This window comes from Puma concolor, chromosome E3 (assembly GCF_028749965.1).
Source record: "Puma concolor isolate L17-30 chromosome E3, mPumCon1.1.hap2, whole genome shotgun sequence".
Lineage (NCBI taxonomy): Eukaryota > Metazoa > Chordata > Mammalia > Carnivora > Felidae > Puma > Puma concolor.
Window position 1 is genome coordinate 25,493,762 of NC_141682.1, and position 12,058 is coordinate 25,505,819.

The following is a 12,058-nucleotide window of genomic DNA, read 5'->3' on the forward strand; positions in this document are numbered from 1 at the left end:
CTAAGCTCCATCAAGAATCAAATAATTCCCTTATTACTTAAAAAATTTCAGAGTTCTCATTTTCAAATGGTCAGTGAGCACACACACTTGCATCTTCCCTTTCCTAAAATTCATTTCAAATGTCATTAAAGATATGGGAAAAAGTATAAATCCATACCAACATGGAGAATGGAAGTGGAGGAAATAATGGGAACCAGATAACTTGAAATTTTCTTGACTTTTTGTAAGAAGGAAAGACGACTGGGTGGTGGTGGTCCATAAACCCGAGGGAAAAAAAATTGTGGCCCTAAGAGACAAAATCTCAGAGAAGCTTTAAATGAAATGCTGCTGTTGTGGTCTTGTGAAAAGGTATTTAGGATATTTAATAAAAGTGTTGTACAGCTTTATTTCTATCTTATACCACCCATACAAGCCTCCATTCTGTTCTTTATTTTAAAAAAAATTTTTTTTCCAACGTTTATTTATTTTTGGGACAAAGAGAGACAGAGCATGAATGGGGGAGGGGCAGAGAGAGAGGGAGACACAGAATCGGAAACAGGCTCCAGGCTCTGAGCCATCAGCCCAGAGCCCGACGCGGGGCTCAAACTCACGGACCGCGAGATCATGACCTGGCTGAAGTCGGAAGCTTAACCGACTGCGCCACCCAGGCGCCCCACCATTCTGTTCTTTAAACACATATGGTCCTTCCCTAATTTGAGGCATTTGTTCTTGCTCTTCCATCAGTGAAATATCATTCATCTAGCTCTTCACTGGCTAGTTAATCTCATTCTTTTAGTCATCAGATCCAATACCACTCTGCAGAGATGTCCTCTATATATGTTCTATTGGAAGTGGGCTAAGTTACTCTATTTTATTATCTCATTTATCCTGCTTATCGTTTTATTTCTACATGCAACTACTGTGTTTCATTTTTTCTCACCTGTCCCAGCCCTTAGAATATAAGTCCTATGAAACCAGGAAACTGTCTTCTTCAGGATTATATCAGTATAGAAAGTACAGCAAGTAGTAAGAGTTCAAGAAGGAGAAAACAGAAGAGATGGAGGAAAAGTGATAAATGAAATGACAGATTATTTTCCAGCACTAAATGAGGACTAGAGACTTTGGGTTGAAATTGCCATCAAGTGAATTAAGGGGTGGGGGAATCCATCCCTGGATAGTTGATGGTAAAATTCCACAACACCAAAAGATAATGATAGAAGGTAGAAGTTTTCAGAGGAATAGGCTATTTGCAAAGAAGATAAAATCAGATAAACTAATCAGAGTCCTTTTAAGTAATATGGTTTAACATCAGAAAATCAATTAACTTTTATACCATATTAGAAGAATAAAGCACAAAACTTCCATATGATACTCAAAGACACAGAAAAAGCACTTTATCCCATTCATGACAAAAACTCTTGACAAACCAGAAATAGAATGGACCTCCCTCAAACTTACAGAGAATCTATGAAAAACTTACAGCTAAAAATCATACTTAACGGATTGCCTTCCTCTTAAGACTGGGAACAAGGCAAGGATGTTTACTCTCATCACTACTCTTCAATATTGTACTGGAAGTTCTAGTCAGTAAAATAAAGATATAGAAAATAAAAAATAAAAGAAGGTTTGATTTTGAAAGGATGAAGTAAGGGTATTTACAAACAACATAATCCTCCATATAAATACATCCTAAGGAGTACACAAGAAACTACCAGAAGTAATAAATGAGCTAATTAAGTGCACAGGATATAAGACCAAAAAGTCATAGTATTTTGAACATAAGCAAAAAATCATTTGGATTTCTATATACTAGCAGGGAGCAGCAGAAAATAAAATTAAGAAAACAATTTCAAGGTTTCTTTGACTATTTGGAGTCTTTGGTGCATCCACACCAATTTTAGGATTGTTCAAGTTCTGTGACAAATGCTGGTGGTATTTTGATAGGGATTGCATTAAATGTGTAGACTGCTTTGGGTAGTGTGGACATTTTGATAATATTTGTTCTTCCAATCCATGAGCATGGGATGTCTTTCCATTTCTTTGTGTCATCTTCAATTTCTTTCATCAGTGTTTTATAGCTTTCAGAGCACAGGTCTTTCACCTCTTTGGTTAGGTTCATGCCTAGTTATCTTATTGTTTTCCTCCCAGTTATAAATGGGATTGATTCCTTAATTTCTCTTTCTGCTGTTTCATTATTGGTATACAGAAATAAAATAAATTTCTATATGTTGATTTTGTATCCTGTAACCTTACTGAATTTATATAAAAGTTCTAGCAGTTTTTTGGTGGTCTTTTGGGGGTTTTCTATATAGAGTATCACGTCATTTGCAAATAGTGAAAGTTTTACTTCTTTGCAGATTTGGATGCCTTTTATTTCTTTTTGTTATCTGATTGCTGATGCTAGGACTTCTAGTACTATGTTGAATAAAAAAGGTAACAGTGGACATCCTTGTCTTCTTCCTGACCATCCTTCTCTTCTTCCTGATCATATTTTATCTTACAGACTAGAACTTCCAGTTTTTCCACATTGAGAATGATAGTAGCTGTGGGTTTTTTATATATGGCCTTTTTTATGTTGAGGTATATTATCTCTAACCCTACTTTGTTGAGGGTTTTTATCAAGAATGGATGTTGTACTTTGTCCAATGCCTTTTCTGCATCTATTGAAATGATCATATGATTCTTATCTTTTCTTTTATTAATATGATGTATCATGTTGGTTGATTTTTGAATATTGAACCATCCTTACAACCCAGGAATAAATCCTACTCGATCATGGTGAATAATTTTTTCCCCACTTTTGAAAAAAAAATGTTTATTTATTCATTTTGAGAGAAAGAGAGAAAGATGGGGGAGGGGCAGAAAGAGAGAGGGAGAGAGAGAATCCCAATCGAGCTCTGTGTTGTCTCTGCAGCACCTGATATGGGGCTCAGTCTCACGAACCATGAGATCATGACCTGAGCAGAAATCAAGATTTGGACACTTAACCAACTGAGCCACCTAAGTGCTCTTCCCTAAGTTTTTATTTAAATTCCAGCTAGTTAACATACAGTGCAATTGCACTACTAGGTATTTACCCAAAGTATACAAAAATACTGATTTGAAGGAATACGTGCACTCCAATGTTTATAGCAGCATTATCAACAACAGTCAAATTATGGAAAGAGCCCAAATGTCCGTCGACTGATGAATGGATAAAGATGTGGTATGTATATACAATGGAATATTACCATAAAAAATAATGAAGTCTTGCCATTTGCAGCAACGTGGATAGAGCTAGAGAATCTTATGTTAAGTGAAATAAGTCAGTCAGTGAAAGACAAATACCATACGATTTCACACATATGTGGAGTTTAAGAAACAAAACAGATGAACATATGGGGGGAACAAAGAGAGAGAAGCAAACCATAAAACAGACTGTTAACTATAGAGAACAAGCTTATGGTTACCAGAGGGGTGAGTGGGGGCATGGGTGACATAGGTGATGGGGATTAGGAATGCATTTGTTGTGATGAGCACTAGGTGTTGTATGGAAGTGTTCTCCTCTAGAATTTTTTTTTAAATTTTTTAAAATTTATTTTATTTTAAAGAGAGAGAGCAAGCAGGGGAGAGGGGTGGGGGGGGAGAGAGAGAGGGCAGGAGAATCTCAAGCAGGCTCTACACTGAGAACAAAGCTCAACACAGGGCTCAACTGCACAACCCTGAGATCATGATCTGAGCCAAAATCAAGAGTTGTTCGATCAGCTAACTAAGCCACCCAGGCGCCCCTCCTCTAGGACTTTTATGCTTTTATATCTCACATTTAGGTCTTTAATCCATTTTAAATTTATTCTTGTGTTTGGTGTAAGAAAGTGGTCCAGTTTCATTCTTTTGCATGATGCTGTCCAGTTTCCCCAACACCATTTGTTAAAGAGACTTTTTCCCATGGATAATCTTTCCTGCTTTGTCAAAGTTGTCAAAGATTCACTGACCAGATAGTTGTGGTCCATTTCTGGGTTTTCTATTCTGTTCCACTGATCTATTTTGTGCCACTACCATACTGTTTTGATTACGATAGCTTTGCAATATAACCTGAAGTCCAGAATTGTGATGCCTCCAATTTTGCTTTGCTTTTTCAAGATTGCTTTGGATATTTGGGGTCTTGTGTTATTCCATACAAATTTTAAGATTGTTCTAGCTCTGTGATAAATACTGTTGATATTTTGATAGGGGTTGCATTAAATGGGCAGCCTGCTCTTGGTAGTATAGGTGTTTTCATAATATTTGTTCTTCCAATACATGAATATGGAATGTCTTTCCATTTCTGTGTCGTCAATTTCTTTCACCAGTGTTTTATAGTTTTCAGAGTACAGGTTTTGCACATCTTGGTTATATTTATTCTTAGGCAACTTATTGGTTTTGGTGCAGTTATAAATCTGATTGATTCCTTGACTTCTCTTTCTGCTACTTCATTATTAATGTATAGAAATGCAACAGATTTCTGTACATTGATTTTGTATCCTACAACTTTACTGAATTTGTGCATCAGATCTGTGCAGATTTGTGCAGTTTTCTTGTGGAGTCTTTCAGGTTTTCTATATATAGTATCAAGTCATCTGCCAATAGTGAGAGTTTTACTTCTTCCTTACTGATTTGGTAGCTTTTTATTTCTTTTGTTGTCTGATTGCTGTGGCTAGGACTTCCAGTACTATGTTGAATAAAGGTAGTAAGAGTGGACATCCCTGTCTTGTTCCTGACGATAGAGATAAAGCTTTCCATTTTTACCTATTTAGGATGATGTTAACTGTGAGGTTTTCATAGATGACCTTTATTATTTTGGGGTATGTTCTCTATAACCCTATTTTGTTGTTGTTGTTGTTGTTTTTATCATGAATGATGTTGTACTTTGTCAAATGCTTTTTCTGCATCTACTGAAACGATCATATGGTTCTTATCTTTTTTCTTATTTGTGTGGTGTATCACGTTGAACCACCTTGGCAACTCTGGAATAAATCTCACCTGATTGTGGTGAATGATTTTTTAAATATATTGTTGGATTCAGTTTGCTAGTATTTTGTTGAGGATTTTTGCATCTATGTTCATCAGGGATATTGGCCTGTAGTTCTCTTTTTTCGTGGTGCCTTCATCCAGTACTGGGTAATGCTGGTCTTATACAATGAGTTTGGAAGTTTTCCTTCCTCTTCTATTTTTTGGAATAGTTTGAGAAGAATGGGTATTACCTCTTCTTTAAATGTTTGGTAGAATTCCCCTGTGAAGCCTTCTGGCCCTGAACTTTTGTTTGTTGGGAGTTTTTTGATTACTGATTCAATTTCTTTGTTGTTCACATTTTCCATTTCTTCCTGTTTCAATTTTGGTAATTTATACGTTTGTAGAAATTTATCCATTTCTTCCAGGTTGTCAAATTTGTTGGCATATAGTTTTTCATAATATTCTCTTTTTTTTTTTATATTTTTTTTTTCTTTTTTCTTTTTTTTTTCTGTTTTTTTGTTTTTTTTTTTTTTTTAATTTTTTAAACGTTTTTATTTATTTTTTTGGGACAGAGAGAGACAGAGCATGAACGGGGGAGGGGCAGAGAGAGAGGGAGACACAGAATCAGAAACAGGCTCCAGGCTCTGAGCCATCAGCCCAGAGCCCGACGCGGGGCTCGAACTCACGGACCGCGAGATCGTGACCTGGCTGAAGTCGGCCGCTTAACCGACTGCGCCACCCAGGCGCCCCTTTCATAATATTCTCTTAAGGTTGCTAGTATTTCTGTAGTTTTGGTTGTTATTTCTCCCCTCCCATTTGTGATTTTATTTATTTGAGTACTCTCTCTTTTTCTTCTTGATAAGTCTGGCTAGGGGTTTATCAATTTCATTAAAAACTTCAAAGAACCAGCTCCTGGTTTCATTGATCTATTGTTTTTTTCTTTTAGCTTCTATATAATTTATTTCTGTGCTAATATTTATCATTTCTTTCCTTCTGCTGGTATTAGGCTTGATTTGTCATTCTTTGTCCAGCTCCTTTAGATGTAAGGTTAGGTTGTTTGAGATTTTTCTTCCTTCTTGAAGTAGGCCTATATTGCTGTATATTTCCCACTTAGGATTGCTTTTGTTGCATCCCAAAGGTTTTGAACTATCGTGTTCTCATTTTCATTTCTTTCCATGCACTTTTTTTATTTCTTTTATCTCCTGGTTGACCCATTCATTGTATAGTAGTAAGTTCTTTAACCTCCATGCATTTGTGGTCTTTCCAGATTTTTTTTTTTTTTTTTGTGGTTGACTTCTAGTTTCATAACGTTGTGGTCAGAAAATATGAATGGTATAATTTCAGTCTTTTTGTATTTGTTGAGACCTGCTGTGGCCTAATATGTGATCTATTCCAGAGAATGTTCATGTGCACTCATAAAGAATGTGTATTCTGCTGTTTTAGGATGGAATATTCTGAATATATCTGTTAAGTCCATCTGGTCCAATGTGTCATCAATTTTTTAAAATGTTTTTATTTATTTTTGAGAGAGAGACAGAGACAGAGTGAGAGCAGGCGAGGGGTAGAGAGAGAGGGAGACAGATCCGAAGCAGGCTCCAGGCTCTGAGCTGTCAGCACAGAGCCCAATGTGGGGCATGAACCTACGAACTACAAGATCGTGACTTGAGCCAAAGTTGGATGCTCAACCAACTGAGCCACCCAGGTGCCCCTCCAATGTGTCATTCAAAGCCATTGTTTCCTTGTTTATTTTCTATTTAGATGATATGTCCATTGATATAATTGGGGTGTTATAGTCCCCTACTATTATTGTATTATCAATAAGTTCCTTTGTTATTGTTTTATATATTTGGGTGCTTTCAAATTTGGTACATAAATATTTAGAATTGTTATATCTTCTTGTTGGATTGTTCCCTTTATGATTATATAATGCCCTTTTTTGTCTCTTTTTATAGTCTTTTTAATGTTTGTTTATTTTTGAGAGAGACAAACATTGTTTATTTTGAGAGAGAGAGAGAGAGAAAGAGAGCGAGCATGAGGGGGGAGAGAGCATGAGTGGAGGAGGGGCAGAGAGAGAGGAAGACACAGCATTTGAAGCAGGCTCCAGGCTCTGGACTGTCAGCACAGAGCCTGATGCAGAGTTCGAACTCACAAACTGCGAGATCATGACCTGAGCTAAAGTTGGACGCTTAACGGACTGAGCCACCTAGGCACCCTTAGTCTTTGTTTTAAAGTGTAGTGTATCTGATATAAATATTGCTTCTCTGGCTTTCCTTTGATGTCCATTTGTGTAATAAATGTTTTTCCACCCCTCACTTTCAATCTGCAGGTGTCTTGAGGTCTAAAATGAGTCTCTTGTAGGCAGCATATAGATGGCTCTTGTTTTCTTTTTTTTTCTTTCTGTTTTTATTAAATTTTTTTAAATGTTTATTTATTTTTGAGAGAGAGTGAGACAGGGTGTGAGCAGGGGAGGAACAGAGAGAGAGGGAGACACAGAATCTGAAGCAGGCTCCAGGCTCTGAGCTGTCAGCACAGAGCCCAATGCGGGCCTCGAACTCACCAACTGTGAGATCATGACCTGAGTGGAAGTCAGACACTTAACTGACTGAGCCATCCAGGTGCCCCTTGTTTTCTTTTTCTTTTTTTTTTAAATCAATTCTGACATCTTATGTCTTTGGTTAGAGCATTTAGTCCATTTACACTTAAATTATTGATAGATACATATTTATTGTCATTTTATTACTTGTTTTGTCATTGTTTCTGATCCCTTCTTGTCTTTGTCACTTTTGGTCTCTTCACTCAAAGAGTCCCCTTTAATATTTCTCAAATTTAATATTTCTCAAATTGCAAAGTTTTCTGTTGCAAAACTCTCCTGCTAGCCTAATGGGCTTTCCTTTGTAAGTTAATGAGTTCCTTTGTCTTTCTGCTTTTAAGGTTTTTTCTTTATCACTATACTTTGTAAATTTAATTACAACATGTGTTGGTGTGGGTCTGCTTTTGTTGATTTTGTTGGAGTTTTCTGTGCCTCCTGGATCTGGATATCTGTTTCCTTCCCCAGATTAGGGAAGTTTTCAGGTATTATTTCCTCAAACAAATTTTCTGCCCTCCTTTCTCTTCCTCTTCTGAGACTCCTATAATGTGAATGCTATTATGTTTGATGGAGTCATTGAGGTCTCTATTCTCATGTTGTATAATTCCCTTTTTTCTTTTTAGTTCAGCTTGATTACTATTACTGTGTCTTCTCGGTCACTAATTTTTCCTCTATTCTTCCATCCTGCTGTTCATTCCATCAAGCATGTTTCTCATTTCATTTCTTGTGCACTTTTTCTCTGCTGTTACTCCTTATCTCTGTGATAAGAGTCTCACTCATGTTTTCCACTCTTTTCTCAAGTCCAGTGAGTATCCTTATGATCACTGCTTTAAATTCTCTTTCAGGCATGTTCGTTAGATCTGTTTCCTTTAGATCTGTGGCTGCGGCCTTGTCCTGTTCTTTTATTTGGGATACATTTCTCTGTCCCTTCATTTTGTCGGCTTCTTGGTGTCCATTTCTCTGTGTTAAGAAAGTCATCTGTGTCTTCTTCTCTTGAAAATAGTCACTTTATGAAGAAGAGGTCCTGGAGTGCCTTGCAGTCCCTCGTTTGCCAGAACCTGGCACTTGATGAGAGTATAGTGTCTTGCTTACACCCTGTTGTATTTGAGTCACTTTTCTTTTAGTGCAATTGTCTGCACAGACTCTCTGCATGTTGTGGGCTGTGCTTGCTCTCTGTGGTGTTAGTGGGACCCAGGTAGGCCAGCTGTGAGGGGGTGTGCTAGCTGGAGAACTTGAGAGCAAATCCACAAGATTAGCAAAATTTCTGTTGGGCCACTAGTCCTATACTGGATCTTCTGAAGTGCTGTGGCAGCTGGGGACTGTGTGCCAGGGCTTCCAGGTCAGAGGCTGGGCATGACTGGGCCAGACGTGCTGGCACCTGGGGGTATGTGGCATGTGTCAGTGGCTGGGGGCACATGGCTGGGTGCTGTGGTGGATGTGTGTGAAGTGCTGTGGAAACTGTGCACCTGGCACCTGGTCACATGCATGGCTTTAAAAAATTCTGCCTTGAGCCCAGGGCCTAGGCCAGGAGGCCTGGAGTGGGCTAATCCTCAGAACTTGTGGGCATGGTGCACTGCTAGCAGGTTTGGTAGGAAAAGTCTATGTAGCTCCTGACTCTCTCAGGTGGCTCTGTGTTTATGCTGGGGTGTAGGGGTAAAAAGAGTGCCTGCCAGATGCTTCATTTTTGAAGTCCTCCAACACCCTCCACAATCAACATTTACTGTCTCCCATTTGCCCCCAGCATTGGATAAACTGACATATTTATGTTGCCTGTTGCCTTTCCATGCAAGCTTCTGTCTTTAAGGACTTCGACTGAGCTATCACTCACCATTCTGGCTCACCCAGTGCTTAGTCAACACACTTTTTAAAGTTCCAGGCTCCAAGTACCACTGGTTTTGTAAACTCATGGAATTCAGCCCCTATGGTTTTTAAAGCCAGATATTTAAATTAGCCTTTAGACTAGACATTAGTCTTCCCCGTGTGAGGGCCCCTTTCTCTGACCTTTCTACTGTTGCAGTTCCCTCCCTGTTGCAGGCAGTTTCCCTCTGCTGTTCTGACTTTCCTAACCTTTCAGATGCAGCTTCTTCTATTTAGTTGTGGAGTTTGTTCTGCCAGTCTTTGGATTGCTCTCTGGTTTGCTGATTTAGATGTGGACAGTGTCTAGTTGAAAATGTGGGACAGAGTCCTACTCCATCTTCCTTCCACTTATTTTTCTCTCAGTCATGCTTTTCAACTACAAAATCTCCATTTATTTTTATTTACTTAAAAAATTTTTTTAAAAATCTTTATTTTTGAGAGAGAGACAGAGTGTGAGCAGGGGATGAGCAGAGAGAGAGGGAGACATAGAATCCAAAGCAGGCTCTAGGCTCTGAGCTGTCAGCACAGAGCCTGACTCAGGGCTTGAACTCACGAACCGTGAGATCATGACCTGAGCCAAAGTTGGTCACTCAACCGACTGAGCCACCCAGGTTCCCCTGAAATCTCCATTTATTTTTTAAAAATTATTTGTTTCTTGGGGCGCCTGGATGGCTCAGTTGGTTAAGTGTCTGACTCTTGATTTCAGCTCAGGTCATGATCTCACAATTTGTGAGATTAATCCCCACATTTGCACTGACAGCGTGGGGCCTGCTTGGGATTCTCTCTCCCCCTACCCTACCCCTCGCTTTCTCCCTCTCTCTCAAAATAACTAAAATAAATAAACTTTAAAAATGATTTGCTTCTTTATTAACATTCTCTTTGTGGAGACATAGTTACTATAATTTAATTCTTTAAACATATTTCCTTTAGTACTCTGAAACTATTTGTAATAGCTGATTTAAAGTCTTTGTCTACTAAGTTTAATATCTGACTTTTTTTCTCCCTGTGTATGGGTCATATGATACGTTTCTTCCTGTATTAGTTTTCTGGGGCTGCCATAAGGAAGTACCACAGAATGGGTGGCTTAAATAACACAAAATTTTTTTCCCACAGTTCTAGAGGCTAGAAGTCCAAGTCAAGGTGTCAGCAAGGTTGGTTTCTTCTGAAAGCTTTTTCTCCTTGGTTTGTAGATGGCTGTTTTCTCCCTGTTCTCACATGGTCTTTCCTCTGAGTATGCATGGCTGTGTCCTAATCCCCTTTTCTTTTCTTTTTTAAAGTTTATTTATTTATTTTGAGACACAGAATGCATGGATACATGTGCATGCATGAATGCGTGAGCAGGGAAGGGACAGAGAAAGGGAGAGCAAGAATCCCAAGCAGGCTCTGTGCTGACAGCACAGCCCCGATGCAGGGCTAGATCATTACGTGAGCTGAAATCTAGAGTTGGACGCTTAACTAACTGAGCCACCCAGGCACCTCCTAATCTTTTCTTATAAAGATACCAGTCATATTAGATTAGGGCCCACCCTAATGACCTAAGTAAGTTTAGCTTAATTACTTCTTTAAAGAACCTACATCCAACTATAGCCACATTCTGAGGCACTGGGGGTAGGACTTCAATTTATAAATTTTGAAGGGACACAATTCAGTCCATAATTATCTTTCTGTTACTGTTGTTGTTGTGGAAACTAGACATTTAAGATAAATAGTGTAACTGAACTGAACTGGTATCTGAACTCCCCTCCCCATCCTTTGTTTGCTGTTCCTGTCTTTTTTTTTCCCCCCTAACTTGTTGCTGTTCATTTGGTTAGTGACTTATGTGGACTAATTCTGTAGATTCTGTATCCTCTACCGGGTACAGCCACTTATTTCTTTGACAGGCTTAAAAACAATCTGGCTTTTATTTTTAAAACTGGTTCTTAGAAGTCATCCCTGGGTCAGTATAATTTAGTAATCAGCTAAAAGAATTTTTTACATGCCTAGAGTCAGTAAGTCTTCCATTCTTTGTCAAAAGGATCTGTGAATGAAGGCACACCTTCAAATTTAAGATCCTTTACAGCCTCAACTTTTCATTTCTTGCTTGACAGGATCTCAACATCAACTAGAGGTTTCTGACTAGAGTCTTCTCTCCTAGGTCATTTCTGGTCATACTCACTACTATTCTGAGCCTTTAATATCCTCAGGAATGTCAGAACTTTTCAAAGTTCACTTTGGTTATCTAGCTTTCTAGGTGTTCCTTCAAAATTAATTTCTGGCCAGGATCTTATTTGGCTCAACTGAAATCACAGCCTTAGCCAAATGTAATGATGTTGCCAGCAGACTGCTATTGTTTTTATTAATGCCCTGGCGATAGGGCTTTTTCCAAAAAGCTAAGTCCTGATTCAAATTCAATAGCAATAATTGCCTGGGAATGGAGTTTTTCAGGGACCTGCTATTTTAGTCAAAGTATTGACAGTGTCTAGGGATGGGGCTTTTAACACAGCTCTAAACGGATCAGTTCTTTTAATCAACTTCAAGACTTTTATAGCTACCATGAGCTGAGGAGGGAGTGTGATAGGGACAGTTCTAAGTTAAAATGCCACAGACCTTTACTACTGTTTTTATAGAGGTTTGGTACTTTTTTGTTTGTTTATTTTGTTTTTTAATAGACTCTTTTTAAGTTTGTTC

At 38.3% G+C, this 12,058-nt stretch overlaps 1 long non-coding RNA gene across 3 annotated transcripts in view; it reads right to left on the reverse strand.

Annotated features, from left to right (window-relative positions):
* Nucleotides 1-12,058, reverse strand: part of LOC147573072 (uncharacterized) — a 70,727-nt gene that overhangs the window by 19,034 nt on the left and 39,635 nt on the right. The window lies entirely within an intron of this gene.